The following is a 17,021-nucleotide window of genomic DNA, read 5'->3' on the forward strand; positions in this document are numbered from 1 at the left end:
GAGTGTAAGTCCTCTACCTGAAGCATAATTCCTAGAAGAATTAAGCTCCTGACAGTGTATGTGGCTGATTGCAAATTTTAATTTTCTCTTGTCACTGCTGGCAATCCACTCTCTATGCATGAGCCTTCCCAGTAATGAAGAAAGAAGGCTGATCAGTGGCAGGGTTTGTTAATTCCTTCTCTGCCAGGGCTCTGACAAGGCTTAAAGAGCCCTCTTCAAAGGTCTCTCAAAAATGAGTAACTATGCAAGTGTTCTTTTTAAGCCTCCTTGACTCCTCAAGGTGCTGGTTCCAAACATTTATTTCAGGGAGCCTCAACCAGTGAAGTCTCTTCCTTCATGCAAACTGAATATAAAAATGAAGATAAATATGGGAAAATTAATATATGTTTGTTGTGGGTTTGTTGGCTTTTTGTTACTTGACTGAATACACTCAGAAAGCCCAGACAATGTTTACACTATTCTGCTAACTTTTCATCTTATTCAGTACAGAGATCAAATTTTTTAATTTCATAGATCTGAGGGAGGGAAGTTTCATAATAGATAAAACTGATCTTTAAAATCAAGAGCTAATGGGTTGATAATATCTGTACATGAACTTTGTGTGGGGCATGATGGTTATCCTTTCCCAAATCATCTGCTTTATTTCCTGATGACTGTCTTTTTGGTAGGAAAAATGAAGGAAAGTAGCTGGATTTTTTCCTCAATAAGACTCATTTTTCAAGAGAAAAAGGCAAATTACATTTTTCCCAAATAAGAAAAGTCTCAGAATATAAAAAATGAAAATAATATCTTCTCTCTTACCCTAGAAAAATTTAATATCCACTATTTTTATCTCTTTTCAGAGTAAGTTCAGTCTGAAGCCTGCTACGCCTGAAAAGTTAATTATCATCTCAGCAGAAGGTGGACACTGAATTGGGTCATAGAAGCTGAGGACTTAATTCATGGATAGCCTTGAAATGGAATGACACTGACAATTTCTGTTGAAGAAGGCAGGTGGCAGTGCATCTATATTACACAGTTTTCTAATCATGTGGGCAGACATCACTTCTATAGATCTATTAGCTCAGTACCTCTCTAGGGCATCCACGTGTTTAAATGACTTGGCAAAACGAATCATCGAACAATTTCACCTATCCTAACAGTCACATGGTAAATAATGTTGCAACAAATGTAATATTTTTTAAAAGCTGTGTTTGTAAAAATAAGTCCTCCATGCTGCTTTAAGAAGTTCCAGGATCTAAGGCTAAACTGAGTTTTTTCCAGGTACAAGCAGTGTACAAGTACAGACACTGATACATTGTGTCACTAAGTCTCAGTATTACTGGATAAAGCAGAATTATTTATTTGCTTTGTGATCTAATATTCAAGGCAAGGATACAGGGATACATAAATTGACAACACAAAAATAATTTTCTTCCAAATTTAGTAGTTTGCTAGGGAAATAACAGAGAATGTGAAATTGGTATTATTCTCTTATGGAGAAACAGAAGGCTTCATTAATAGACAGTAGTGAGAGACAAGTAAAGTATCCATAAATGTTCATTGATGCTTGATATGTATTGTTTTAATGTAATATTTCACTTGAACGGCAGCCTTATGACAGAGGTTATCACTGAAATACTCTACTTAATAAAATGGTTTCCAGCTTTTTTTTTTTTGTTTTTTTTTTTTTGTAACCATCATCCTGAATTAAATCTCAGAGAAGGCTGGATGCCACACATCACAGAAAATTCAATTCCTTTCCCTGAAGAGCTTACAGTCTGATTAAGCTGACATCAAAATCAGTGTAGATCTGCTCACTAACTTCAGAGAAAGAGCCTGATTACAACAGTCCAGATTTAGAGTTAAGGATCAGAGTCACATATCACTTTGAATAGGCAGCTCCAGTGGATGTAAGTGCAAGATGACATTCCACAAGCTGTTCTTTACAAGTGGAACACCCATTTAAATCACTCATTTTTTCCCCTCACTCAGAGACGCTTTCCACTGAAGTGGGATGTTTTCCAGTGCCACTCACAGCACTCAGCACAGGCAGAGCAAAACACAGAATTTCCAGTGAGGCTGGAGAAATTCTGTTTGGCTTGTTCAGCTTTCAGGGTCAACAAAATAAGCCTGAACCTGAAAGGAAGCTTTTAATTTTTGCAGTTTAGTTTGAACAAAGCAAGTTTGGAAACTTAGTCTAGAAATACCTTATTTCTTACATTTATAGTCAATTTTTAAAGATATGCATAAGCTTTGCAAACAGCAATTTAAGTAATTTCTATGGCATTTGATGGGAAAAACAGAAGGTCACTAGTAGCCATGAATGGAATATATTTATTCATTGCTAAAACAGCTATTTTTCCTCCATCTAGCTGCAAATTTGTATTGGAACCCTTAGTTTGTGCCAAACCATCAGGAGCTGTCATTTTCATTAAAAATGTAGGTAATAAAGAATTCTTCAAAGCTTTTCATGAACTACAATCCCACAAATGAGAAGATGTTGTAGTCTAAAGAAAAAGAATAAAAATTACCATAATATAAACGTACTAACTGTAATGCTTATTAAGGTCACAATGAACCCAAGGCCACCTTCTGCTAAATGCTGATTCTGACAGGAAAGTAAAAGATGGTGACAGCTACAAAGACTAAATAAGAGACAAGACAGCAGATGGAGGCAGGCAGATGGGAAGGAGTATAAAGAGGCAAATACTATCAGTCACAAATAGTAGTGGTCAGCTTGCCTGGCAGTTGTCTCAGTACACCAGGAGCTTAATCACAGTCATGCTGTGTGGGGGGGGTGTTTGTATCTGGGGAGGGAGGGAGTGGTTTTTGCATGTTTGTTTGCTTTTTTCAACATATGCTTCATTGCAATTGAAGGTATTAAAGCATCTGGAGGAAGGATAAGGAGATAGCTCTGCAGATGTTTACAGGAAGAATTGAGGGCACAGGTAATCTCCCAATGTCATCTCCACCTTCCCCTCTAAGTATCTGTGCTGGCTTTAGTGGGTTAAATATTTGAGTAGAAAATACCTGGCTTCAGACATTCCCACTTCATACTACACACCTGCTTTCATTTTGGTGAAGTTCAGCTCTCCAATATGTTCAATTGCATGGCATTTTGGTAATGGGGGTGAGGTGTTTGTTACCTGGAAACTAAACAATATAAAGAGGTGTTCAGTTTAAGCATTGTGGTAGTATTAAATACATCCCTGATTTAACATGGATTGATGGGTCATTACTGTAATCAAAATCATGTTTTCCCTTAATAGGCTTTCTACCTTTCAACACTTTAATATTCTATACTCTGTAATATATGTCTTTTCTGAATACATTGTTTTCTTATGCTGTGAGATGCTGACACTTGATGTAAAAATGATGCAATAGCTCTATTACTAATAAAAATGCAACTATCTTCTGCTATTCTTGACAGGCAGGTGTCTCCAATACATGCTGATTTACAGTAATACTTTTGTAAAACTTACCTCCGAACAAAGGTCACAGTAGAATAGTGAATCATGCCAGCTGGTGCCATAGATTGAATTTTGGTTTTTTTGGTCATGCAGATGTTTATATGGCACCAGACCTGATGGCACAGGATGGTACAGAAATATCCAGAAGAGGGAAAAGATTTTTGGCTGGGAGTTGGCTGGGTTCATCAACAGGGCTTCAAACTAGGTTTGAAGCAGGGAGGAGATAAAACTGGGACCACTAGAGATGAGCCTAGGGATGGCATGGTAATGCTAGGGATGAAACCGATACCTCAGCTCAAGAAAAATTTTTATCCCACTAAGGACAGAGCCACTAACAGATGCCCTGGGACTGGAATAGAATCACAGGTCAGCAGGAAGGTTTGTGTACAGATAGATATCAGCCCTGCCAGTAAGTCTGCTTGGAAGAGGATACATAATTTCCAAAATTAAAGCGGAGACTTGGTCACCCAAGTTGTAGAGAAGGCAGAGATACTCAATAATTACTTTGCCTCTCTCTTCACTGGCAAGGACTCTGGACACAGCCTCCATGTTGCAGAAACCAAAGGCAAGGATTGGAAAAAAGAAGATCCTCCCGCTGTAGATGAAGAGCAGGTTCAAGACCACCTAAAGAACCTGAAGGTGAACAAGTCCATGGGACCTCATGGGATTTGTCCGTGGCTCCTCCAAGAACTGATGGATAAAGTTGCAAAGCCACTGTCCATCATATTTGAAAAGTCAAGGCAGGCTGATGAAGTTCCTGCTGACTGGAAAAGGAGAAACATAACCCCCATTTTCAAAAACAGACAAAACAAAGACCCAGGGAACTACAGGCCAGTCAGTCTCACCTCTGTGCCTGTCAAAAGCATGGGGCAGATCCTCCTGAATGATCTGCTAAAGCAAGTAGATAACAAAGGAGTGACTGATGATAGCCAACACGGCTTCACTAAGGGCAAGCCCTGCCTGACCAATTTGGTGGCCTTTTATGATGGGGTCACAGTCTCAGTGGACAAAGGCAGAGCAACAGATGTCATCTACCTGGACCTGTGCAAAGCATTCCACACTGTCCCATGTGACATTCTGAACTTTAAACCGGAACAATACAGATTAGATGGATGGATTACTCGTATGATAAGGAACTGATCAAGCGGTTATGATCAGTGGCCCCGTGTCCAAATGGAGACATGTGATGAGTGGTGTTCCTCAAGGGTCAGTACTCAGACCATAAATAGCACATTTAACGTCTTTGTCAGCAACATGGGCAGTGGAATCGAATGCACCCTCAGCAAGCTTGCTGATGACACCAAACTGTGTGGTGAAGTTACACAGGAGGGAAGGGATGCCACCCAGAGGGACCTCGGCAGGCTTGATGGGCTCATGCAAACTGCATGACTTTCAAAAAGGCCAAGTGCAAGGTTCTGTACCTGGGTCGAGGCAATCCCATGCACAAATACAAGATGGGAGGACAAAGTGTTGAAGACAGCCCCGAGAAGAAGGACTTGGGGGTGGTGGTGGACCAGAAGCTCATCATGAGCCTTCAGTGTGTGCTTGCAGCTCAGAAAGCCAACCAGGTCCTGGGCTGCATCCAAAGAAGCACAGCCAGCCAGCCAAGGGAGGCGATTCTTCCCCTCTCCTCTTGAGAGACCCCACCTGGAATGCTGTGTCCAGTTCTGGAGTCCCCAACATAAGAAGGACACGGAGCTCCTGGAACATGTCCAGAGGAGAGCCACCAAAATAATCAGAGGGCTGGAGCCACCTGCCCTGTGAAGCCAGGCTGAGGAAGCTGGGGTTGTTCAGCCTGGAGAAGAGGAGGCTCTGAGGTGACCTTATAGCAACCTTACAATATCTGAAGGAGGCCTACAGGAAAGCTGGGGTAGGGCTTTGTACATGGGTGTGTAGTGAGAGTAAAAGGGGCAATGGTTTAGAACTTGAAAAGGGGAGATTTAGGTCAGACATTAGGAAGAAATTCTTTCCTGTGAGGGTGGTGAGACACTGGCAGGGGTTGCCCAGGGAAACTGTGGCTGTCCCCTCCCTGGAAGTGTTCAAGGCCAGGTTGGATGGGGCCTTGAGCAACTTGGTCTGGTGGGAGGTGTCCCTGCCCATGCTGGGAACTGGATGATCTTTACGGTCCCTTCCAACCCAAACCATTCTAAGATTCCATGATTCTATGATGTTGATTTCCAAATGTACTGAGTAAAATCTGTGCATTTTTGCTTATCTTCTTAAAATGATAGTGTAATAATTATTTTAGCAGGTTCTTATTGCAATTATTATTTGAATATTATTTAAAACGCACATAGAGAAACACTTTTTAATTTTTTTAACTACTAAGGAAATTTTTTTCCAGGTTTTCAATGAGTTTGATGAAAAATAATGAAAGAGAAATAGAGCCATGTCCAACTCTTGTATTACCCAAATTTAATGAAATACATGCAATGGTTCATGACATGTAAGGGAAATAATACATAAAGTAATCTGAAGACAACCTATATAATGTTAATATGATAAGCATAACTAAAAAAGAGATGGTTTTAGACAGATATTTCCTTGGGCTAAGGCCAAACAACAGGTAAGCCTTGTCTACAAAAAACTTCTCACACTAGCATTTTTGCTGGAATAGTTTCAGCCACTGGCAGCTGTTGAGGTGTGATTGATTTTTCCAGTAAATTACATCTATCATTACAGAAATACAACTTATAACTACAAATGTTGGCCTTCCCAGTTTTAATAATTCATAAAGATTTTTCTGAACATGCACAAACTGAGTGCTCTGGGCTAACACTTTAAGTTTTTACTATTTTTATGAAACCAGCAAAACACACAACAATTGATGAACACACTCACTTTAATTCTAAACTCAATTACTCATTGAATTTGGCTTCTCCTCAGTGGAGGTGCTGATATTAAGTTTCAAAAGCATTTATAAAAACATCTAGATCTGTTTGGTTTCTACTTTGTTTCTTCGTGAAAATTCAAATTCAGCATGGTGTAGACAAGTAACTAGCACTTTTTTTTTTTTTTTCTGTTTTCCATTTTAAGTATTTTTTCCCTTGAAATGTCAAGTTTCCAGTTTACATCATCTCTCTTGGTGATGCATCAGATTTTAGTCTTTCCACAGCTGTGTGAGCTCTACAACAAAGTATACTTTGTTTTTATTTCATTTTAGAAAAAGATAATTCTTCCAAAACATTCTAAAAAACTGAACACTTCATCCCACTAACTAAATATAATACATGGTCAGTCATTTATGCAATATTTAAGTAGCTAGTTTTGCCCTTTCAACTTTGCTGTTACCCCTCTGCTTCATGGCAATCATTTATTTACATGCACAGACACCTTTGTTTTAGCTACCAAGCAGTACTGCAACAGAGATACAGTTATTGTACATTCTATTTTTCTCACAATATTTATCTTTCAAGTAATTTTGGGTACCAATTTTAAGGCAACACATCTTTTCCAAAAAAATTGTTTTACTAAGGAAAAAATAGCAGAAAGAAAACACTTAGCCTGACTAATAGCTCTCTTGGCTAGTGCCAGTAAACCCCTACCCTAGACTTGCACTAGAAATTTAAAAAATATATTTCTTCCCAATATGTGCTCTTATAATGTGTGGTCTTTTGAAGTAGGTAAGAACTTTTCCAGCTATTTGGGACACTTGGTGTTTCCTCTATAATACTGCTACAGCTGTAAGTAACATCAGCTGTGGTCTGGCACAGTGGATGCATTCTTTAACACAGTGAGCACCATTGCACCTCTTGATTAGTCCTCATTAGGATATTTTGGAGTACCAGAAAGGGCAGATGTGTGTGACTTTTAAGGCATGCATGTAATCAGCAGCTCAGATGCCTAAGAACTACAGGGGCATGAAGAAAGATCATTGGTGGTACCTGTGCACTGTTGCAGACAGTACAGTTCCAGGGCCATAGGAGTTCATTCTGGTACTTCATCCCAAGCTTTTAGTGTTCTCTATTCCCAATTTACTTTGCTACAAGTGAAACTGTATTCTTCCTGATCTTATTTGTTCTGCTTATAACAATCTTCTATACACTGGAAGATTTGCAGGTTCATCCCTATAGCTTATTCAATGAAGGTAAAGGTATACTTGTAAACCCTGGTCACTTCCAACAGTACTGCTGATTATTTCCCATTTGCATTAATACCTTTGTTTTCTATTTCCTAGAGGAATTGCCCAGGGAAGGTCTAGGGTTTAATTTTTTTCAGGATTTTAATTTTCATCTTGACCTAACAGATTACTTGCATCTTTTCTCAGACAGCATCTTTCATCCATCTTATGGGCATCCTTTTTATTGGGCTCCTATTAAACATGAAGGCATCCAAACACAGAGCTGTAGGGTATGTCCCTGTTGAAATGCATCTGAGTCCTAAATCTTCCCCTACATAATCTTCCTAAATCTTCCCCTCTGATATCACACTGACTTGCTGAAGTGCACTATTATACTACTGCAAATCAGCAAATAGATTCAGGTGCTTTAATATGGAATGCAGAGCTCATTTTATACTCCTATTCTCAAAAATACATATTTGTGTAGTTCTGTCAATGACTACTACACAAAATAGTGGACATGTAAGAATGATAGTAGTTTATAGGTAGAAGCAAAAAACCTCATATAACCAAATTATGAAAAACTTGAAAGCTCTTTCTCTTGTTCAGTTCACAGTGTAGAAAAGTTTAGGATGTTTAGGATTTCTTCCTTGAAACAAGCTTGTGCCAATACATATAATCACTCTTTGCTTGACCAAGTCATAACTGTTCATTAGTCTCAAAATATTAAAATAATAGGCTCGTAATTACTAGCTATCAGTAAGAGAATTTTTTAATTATTTTGTCTACTTGTCAGTGATCAGTAATAGTAGCTAAAAATCAGATAAATCTCATCTGACAGATAAAATCTAATTAATCATCAGCAATCCATTGTTTCTCCTACAGAATCAGTGGAGTCTGAGCTATGAGTTAATTTCACTGGAAATTACAGTCAAGCAAATCTTTATTCCATGGAATAGACACTAAGTCTTCCATCTTCTGTTATCTACACAAGCCTGAGTTCTCTCTGAACCATCGTGGGTTTTTGTTTGTTTGTTTGTTGTTTGGGTGTTTTTTAATCCATTATCATTTCTTTTCCTTTTATGTGTGTGTTATTCATCTTTTCTTAAGTGTACCTCCTCTTACAAACACATTCCATCCTACCACCTACGTTTTAATTTCCTGTGTTTCATACTAGTAACTCAAGATTACCAGGAATGGAAAACCTTACCAGGAATGTGCTGAGCTGCCTATTGTTTTTCCTTCAAGAGACAGCTTTAATAACTGAAACAACTAAATACAAAGAAGCTGTGTGGTTTGCATTATGACAGAGATCAGAGGATCTCTTAAAATCTATACACTAGTGTAATTTGGGAAACGGATTAATTTTCTCCTGTTATAGACTGCATATATTTTTAACAAGACAGTTGTATCTAATACATTGTGAAAGACTTAATAATTGGCAGCAGAAGAGATTACAGACGTACCTGGAAATATTGCTAGGTGGCTAGCAATGATTGGAAGGCTCAGCTTTGGCCACTTAAAATTTTGCCCCATTTTAATTATTTGGTAAAACTATTTGGGTTATGCCTAAATACTACTACCTCTAAATTATTGTTCGAGCTATTTATTATGCTAACATGGTGTAAAAAATTGCTTTTTCCATGTAAAAGCAAACAAGAAAACTTGGATTTTGCAATGTATGTCTAAAAATCCACATGGGCTGTTGTCATATAAAATTTAGATCTACCATCCAGGTTGAAATGACTACCCAGTAGCATTTTCCTAGCATACCTTATATTTGTTTGGGGCAAGAAATATAAAAAGCTTGGCACAATCAAATCCAGAGCTAACCTAAGATGAACTTTTTAGAATTGACTGTGGAGACAAGATAGCAATTAAACAGCTCAAGCTTCTTTGAAATTTCCAGGGTTGTCCTGTATCATCTGAATATCTGGAGGCTGTGGCTTTTGAAAGCTCAGGAGTCTTGCTGCATTGTGACTTCAAAGGTCTCCAAAGGTCTCCTGAAGGCTGATGTGTGGAAAAATCATAGAAATAATATGAAGATAATTGAAGACAATGCTATGCAATCAACTATCGTTCAGGAAGACAAGATCAGAACTGTATTTACAGTGGTTACTGAATATTATATCTCTTAATAATTCAGACTCCACAATTGTTGTTATTGTCACAGTCTAATTCAGTCAGTCCAAATAGCAGGCTTTTGTTACGGTTAAAGTTATTAAGTTTATAAACCTGCAGAGATTTCTGATTGAGGTTTGAATCATCCTTTTATCCACCCTCACTGAATCTGGGGTAACCTCCAGTATTAATCAATGCAGTACAGTGAAGTGCACACTGTAAAGGAATTTACTGCTACTGAAAGCCTCTCTCTTTCTACTTGACTATTTGCTTACCCCATAGCATAAGTCAATACAAACCTGTAAGTCAGATGTGATCACGAGGAACTGACACTTTCTGGCACAGTTTGGGATACTATCATGCTTATCTTTAAGAATGCTACTGACACATATGCTTTCTGGACCTGTTTCAGTATAATGATGCAATAGGCTGCAAAAGTCCCATATCCTCCATTTTAAAAACAAACTTTATAGGTGCAAATTATGCTCACCCTCAGTTTGCTAAGTTAAAACACTTTCCAATGTAGACTCTGGGGCAAGGAATGTTACATATTGACAGCTCTAGCTAAAGCCAGTAGCAGAACAAATTCATGTGCACTTTATTATCAAGCACTGTAAGCATAGTTGATTGCTATAATTCCTTCAAGTTATTTAATGTGCTCTGACTGCACGATAAGAGAGTGGCTAACAGGCTGCTGTGTATGAAAGCAAAAGTACTTCCCAGTGGGGAAAAAAGAGAAGGCAGTGCAAGCTTGTACATGCAAGCCCTATAATAGTGCACCCTGCATAGATCTGTACTGAAAACTGTTTGTTTTTTTCAAATCCCTCTAGACTATGCAATAGCAAACCAGAAAGTTACCACTATTTCCTATCCTATAAAGCTGTAGGCTTGAACCCACATGCAAAATGTGTGTGTTTTGCAGTGGAAGAGGAAACGGTGAGAAGGGGAAGGCCTCAGACTGGTCATTAGAAACATTTGCTGAATTTTCTATGCTGAAACTGCCTCTACTGTATTGAGGCATTCTGGAGTATGTGTTACGTGTGAGACTGGTTGACTTCCTCTCATTGGAAAGGAGCTGAATAGGAATAAAGCAGAGCTTTGTACATGTCTGCCCACACAGTGACTACGGCTTCTTCGCTCTTTAGCAACAGGAGAAAATGTAATAATAGCTATCATGTTGGAGATTTAAGGGATATGTTTTACTTGGTGTAAGTTATTTGAGCACACATCAGATTCTCCCATAAAAACGTATCATACTTCATCAGCATTCTAAGATTTAGTTTCAAAATACAGTAAACTCAAGAGGTAGGTAATCACAAACTGTATGTAATACAAGTCTTAGCCTCTGCAGATTTTCATTTCACTCATTTCAAGGATTATACTCTAACAAACAACATCATACTCTCATTTTTACCAAAATTTGATACATACTTCCTTACCCTAATAAAAGTTAATTTTTAAGTGCAAATATCAAAATCTTGTAAGTATGTAAAGAACAATAAATAAGTTATTTCACTGTAGGTGCCACCCACTCATTCTTGTTGGTAAATACATTAAATCAATGTTGATTTTCTAAACCTGTTTTTTTCCAATTACCCTTTTTGGAAACTTACACTTGGGGAGCTTTAAATCTTTTTTAAAACTAAGCAGAAGCATTCTTTTTTTCTTCTTCTTCTTCTTCTTTTTTTTTTTTATTTTTTCAAGAGGGAATGTAAAAACACTTCCAAAAGGACAGCTCTGCATTCGACATTTGTTTCCACATTCAGTGTGATAGGCAATTAGAGCTTTCACATCTCTGGAATAAAGCTGTTTTCTCCAAATGGCTCCAATAAACTCACATTAGAAACGAAGCAGCACTTCAACACACTGCAGGTTTTGCACTGAGAAAACAGATATTGCAAATGGAGACACAGCGAGGCAGAACTTCCCCTGCAACCGAGCTGCACCAGGACTGCTATTTTAAAAACATTTACATAGAGAGGAAGTGTTGTGCTGATCATCCCAAGGAGAAGTGCCAGTTCTAAAAACCATGCAAAAGTTAAAGTGTAATAAGGGGCAAATGAGAAGAACAGAGATTCAAAGTCGGTAGAGCCCTGGACATATCCATTTCTCCCTCTCTTCAAGTTAGCTTTTTTGTCTGCCCACAGAAGCCTTCAGCATAATCTTTTGTGGCTTTAAGAAAAAAAAGAGATATTTACGTATCATATGCATGTTTACGTGTGTGTGAGAGCATCTCTAAGTAACTGGTGAGAAGACAGGCACTGTAATTTGTGGAGGCAAAGAGGAATTTCTATGCAGGCTTGTTTTCCATTCATCCCTTTTTAAATTAATTGCACACATCAGGCATGTTTTCTCTACTGATTAAGTGCTAGTGAAAACCAGAAACATGCTTAATATAGCATTTAAACACATCAAATATTTTCAGCTAACTTTACCATTAGCTGTAATGTTTGCATTAGAAGAAACAGTAGAGTAAAACTCCCTTTATCATAGGACTTTTTTGACCAATATTTTATTTTGACCAATACTTCAGCAGGGCATGAGATCTACTTGAAATATCCTGTGAAATGATCAGTATTACAGAAATCTCAGTTGACAGAGACAACAATTACACAGAGACAAATAAACCTTCAAAATGGAGAAAATTAGTTTGAAAATCTGCCATTTCTCTTCACAGTCCTGGGCTACTACAGCCACATCTTACTGAGCTATATGATCTTTTTATCACAAACAGGATATTGATGATATCATAAAAATAATACTCATCTCTTGCAAAATGCTTTAGAAACTGAAAAGAAAATATTTAGGTAAAGAATTCTGGAGAAAAAAAAAAGGTCTTGTTTGACCTTAGTTGTGCTGTTTCTACTCTAAAATATAATATCACTCAGATCTTTAGATGACAGTATTCCTGTAAATTATTATTTTTCTTTCTCATTCAGGCAAGGATGCAATATATTATTTGCCAGGACTGTCAGTATCTATGGCATTGTCATACATCCACTGCTGTCTTTATCTAGTAGGGAATCACAATTTAGCAGGAGAAAGATTTTCTTTCCAATGCATATTTACAATAAGGTCATACGCCTTAATACCTTTGGATCGTAAGAAATTATGAGTCCTGACATGTTTTCTGAAGAGAATCTGTTCCCTTGTTGCTGCAGAACACCTCCTTGATTCTCACTGTTCATTTAGAAAATTAAAATGATTTTTTTTTTTTTTTTAAGATTCAAAAGTTTCAGAAACAGTGGCTTTTTTAATGATCCTTTCAAACACGCCTGCAGAAGAAGGACATATTTTGAACTATTTTTCTAAATATATTTCAGAGATCTTCTGAAGTTTATCTACCATGACCATACAGAAGATTCTCAGCAACCAAGTCTAACTTTGGGATTTATCAGTTACTAACACATGGCTTCCAGTTTGCCATAGATATCATCATCTGCAGATAATGGTGTTCTGTTTGCCTGCATACACAGTCTGAGATTACTCAAATAGGTATTTGCTGAGATAATGCTCTTGTACTGGAATTCTCTTAGAAAAAAACCCTACCAAGCACTTGTTACAAGAGTACTGTAATCATTGTGTTTTTATTTTCAAGGCCTCATACATAATAAAATGTTTTATGAAACACGCATCATAAAAGGTTTAATGAAATACAGCAACCTCCTAAATCTTTACAATTAAGACTTGAGTTTAAGACTTAAATGAAAGTGTCATCATCTGGAGTTCACTGAGGGTCCGTTCACGAAAAAATTTCAAATTAGTTCATAATTGGGTCTAGATTATGTTCCTCTGCATGTAGGGCTTGACATCATTAATCTTACATTTGCAATCACCACTGGCTCACGGATGGTTCCTTATGGCATTTTGCCATTTGCCACTTTCAGTTCTTGAAAGTTAATAGCTGTTCCTTCAGTTTATTCAATAGCATCCTGTGAATTTTAATTAAATCATTCTTTGAGTTTATATATTGGTCTGGTTATCCATTATGAGGCTTGCACATCCAAACTATAGCTTTCCTCCTAAGTCTAACCTCTTGGCCAGCCAGGTCAATTGTTTCTCATTAGGAATAATAAATAGACAATTCTAGTACAAAAGTACATATGAAACACTGTGCAAATTTTTCTTTCCTTCCATTCCCTTTTATGATTTGAATAATGGAAGACTTTACACTTGTCTCAAGCAGTTCTTAATGGTTAGTTAATTAAAAAAAAAATCAAGATTAATTTCCCTGTGTCACTTGTCTCCATACAATTGTTTCTTCACAGCAGCCCAGAGCAAGGGTGAAGTAGTTTGTGTGGAATATTTTAAAATAAGACATTTTTCTTTTCTCCATGCAACAGGAAGCAAACAAAAGAAGAAATTATTCTGTCTTTGTAGACTGGGGCCCAGAAGCATTGCTGCTGAACATACATGCTAGCATTCTCCATGAAGATTTTTATGGTCCTGGAATTCATTAGTAGAAGAATTATAAGGGACAAATCAAAATTTCTATGTTTCTAGCTACCAATGCCGTCTAGTGTTTTTACAGAATTTTTAATGAATATATGTAAATGAGCATACTGACATCTGCCTACATGTAAAACTCCTGGGACACTAAGGGAAGCTACAAACAAAAAAGTAGGGGGATATTCAACACATTGAGAGGGAGGTGAAGCAGCTGTTCCACACCCCACATCCATCCAAGTGGAATCATTTTTCCAAACCCTTTTTCCCCCACATACTCTATGACAATCCACATACTGCAACCCTCCTCACACCTTTAGGCCTCAACAGAGTAACCATGCATAACTGCATGTAGACACACACATATACAGATATTTATATAGATATATACATAAAATTGTGTAACTTGTGTAGGCACATGTGTATGCAAAGATGTGTTCTCAGGTGTAAATACATGACCCTCCACCTGCAAGATAGTTATTCTTACTCAAAGATTAATGTAATATGAAGTATGCTAGATTGAGGTTCTAGGCTTTTTATCATGATTTCTTCATCTGCCCCCCAAGTGTGTTCAGGTAAGATTTTTGATCTACTTCACCCTGAGATGACCACCTGAAGACTGAAATATTGCCTTTTAAAGCTGATAAATATTGGTTTAATTTTGTCATGCTTGTTAACAAAGTTACAATTTAAAGGTTAAAATATGCATAAAGCTTAACTATTAAACTCATTTATTGTGCACCTCAAATTCCCAAAAGAAAGTGACATTTTTTGCTAGTGAAGGAGTGCAAGGAAAGAGAATGCTGTCTGTATCTTTAATATAAAATTCCAGACTTGGAATTGCTCATATTGGTGATACTCCATCTATTCTTTGCCTCTGCAATTCTTCCTTCCTTTTGTGATCTGTTTTAACTTGCATTAACTCCAGTGTTTTATCTTAAGGTTTTATCATGCTGTATGGTGGTCTTCACATTTATAAGAGAGATTCACATTGCAAACTTCTCACTTTGCACTGTAATGAATCACTGGTAGGATGTTCCATTCAACCAATGCAAATATTTATCCTAATAACTGTTTATTCGCAATAACATACAGTCTGTAATCGGGTCCAAAATATTTTTCTAAAACTGCCTCAATCTTCAAAGATGAATGCAAGCCAAAGAAGATTTTTTTCATATGGAGGAATTAGCAGGTAGCCAGCTGACTTCACAACTCTCCATCTGTTGAAGTTTAGACATGAGTCGCTTAACAGGTGTAATGGATAACTACAGTGACCACCAGTGAACCTTCCAAATAAAGTGACTTCCTAGCAAAAGCATCTACAAATTTGCTTCATGCTTTTGCATTTTTGCACAGAATTGAAAGTAATACTCTTTGTCCAAAGTACTCATAAAAAGCAAACTGCTCTCTCCCCTAAGCTAGAGCAAATACAGAGCAGCTTCTCTTCCCTCTAACTCCAAACATCTCCACCCTCAGGGGTTCATGCTGCGAAACTTCTTCCCGCGAAGGTGGTCGAGGTTTACCTGTGCCTCACACTAAGGTGACACGGAGGGACGGGGCTGCAGGAAGCCCACGCTGGCAGCGTGCGGTTCCCGTCGGAACACGGGGAATTATGCCCTGGGATAATCAGGGCAAGCAAAGCACGGAGTTGGTTGCCTACTGCGGGTGCAGAACTTGGAGTCTAAAAGTAGCTTTCTTTCCCCCCCCCTACCTCCCCCCAGATGACAGCTTTATTCAAAACCTCTCTGACCAAGTTATGGGGACGAGTTACCAGGCCCGGGGAGAGCAGCGTGCTAGCAGCCGGACCGGGCAGGCAGGTTGCCACCGCTTGCCTGTCCGGAGCCGTGGTCACATCCAGCTCTCGTTGGGCCAAGCCCACTCACTCCCTTCCTGTTACCCAGCAAGAGAGGGGAACCCGCTTTCGGGGGTCCCCCGTCCTGCCCCCCTCCGCTGTCGGGGTGCGGCGTCTGCCCTCGCCCGCTGTTTCTTCCTGGTTGCAGGCGGCGCGGCAGCCGAGGGGCGGGCGGCGGTAGGGAGGGGGGGTATCCCCCTCAGGTACGGGGGGGGTGGGGGTGGTGTCAGCGCCGTGTCGATAGCCCCCATGATTTCAAGGGGAGGGCTGGGGGCAGGAAAAAGCGAAGGAAGAAACCGCGAAGCGCCGAGACGGAGCTGGGCGAGCCGCTCGCTCGGCGGCGGGCGGAGGAGGCGCGGTTGTGCGGCGGCGGCGGGGACCGGGGCGCGCTCCTGAGCGCGGAGTGGAGGGTTCGCCCCTCCTGAAGCCATCCCTGCCTTTCCCCGCGGGTGGAAGGGACGGGAAAAGGGGTAGAAGAGGGGTACTGTTGCCCTGTCGCACCTCGTCTGTCCCCGCTGCATGCACCCCCCGGAGCGCCGCAGCCCAGGAGGACACGCGGGGTGCGTTGTGATTTACTCCTTTCTTTTTTATTATTTTGCGGGTCGGTTTTTGGTTTTGTGGGTTTTTTTTTCCCTTCTCTCCGGGAGGTTTCGCGGAGAGAAGCCGTGTGGGGAGGGGAGCAAGGCAGGCCGGGGGCCTTGCGAGCTCCCCCCCCCCCCTCCCCCGGTACTCCCACCGGGGCCGTGGGCCGTGGCCACCGCGCACGCCGGGCTCCGCAGCGTTTGTTGTTGTTGCGCTCCGGAGAAGCAGGCGGTAGAGCGAGGGGTTCACTCGGGGCGGAGTGTAGGGCTGGGGGGGAGGGGGTAGCGTATCGTCTTGCTTCTCTTCCTCTTCGCCGTGTGTGCCCCGCGTCCCTCCTTCTCGGCGGGGCGGCTTCGGGGCGGAGGGGGGGGGGGGGAGGAGGAAGGTTCGGCGGGCGGTGCTGCGGGACACCTAGAGCAGGTGACACCGGCACAGACGGACAGCGTTAGGTGGTGGCCTCTGGGCTCCCTCCGCACCTTGATTCCGCCTCCGGGACAGGTACTTGCAG

At 39.9% G+C, this 17,021-nt stretch overlaps 1 protein-coding gene across 3 annotated transcripts in view; it reads left to right on the forward strand.

The window, feature by feature from the left end:
• The first annotated feature begins 16,200 nt into the window (after positions 1 to 16,200).
• Positions 16,201 to 17,021, forward strand: part of MBP (myelin basic protein) — a 115,610-nt gene continuing 114,789 nt past the window's right edge. The window contains exon 1 of one of the 3 annotated variants that reach the window (XM_071737032.1): positions 16,201 to 16,491. The gene's annotated coding sequence lies outside the window, so the exon portion shown is untranslated. Of the gene's footprint in view, positions 16,492 to 16,900; positions 17,012 to 17,021 lie in introns of those variants that run through there. The other 2 variants (XM_071737026.1, XM_071737027.1) reach the window with 2 other exon arrangements.

Source organism: Heliangelus exortis, chromosome 2 (genome assembly GCF_036169615.1).
Source record: "Heliangelus exortis chromosome 2, bHelExo1.hap1, whole genome shotgun sequence".
Lineage (NCBI taxonomy): Eukaryota > Metazoa > Chordata > Aves > Apodiformes > Trochilidae > Heliangelus > Heliangelus exortis.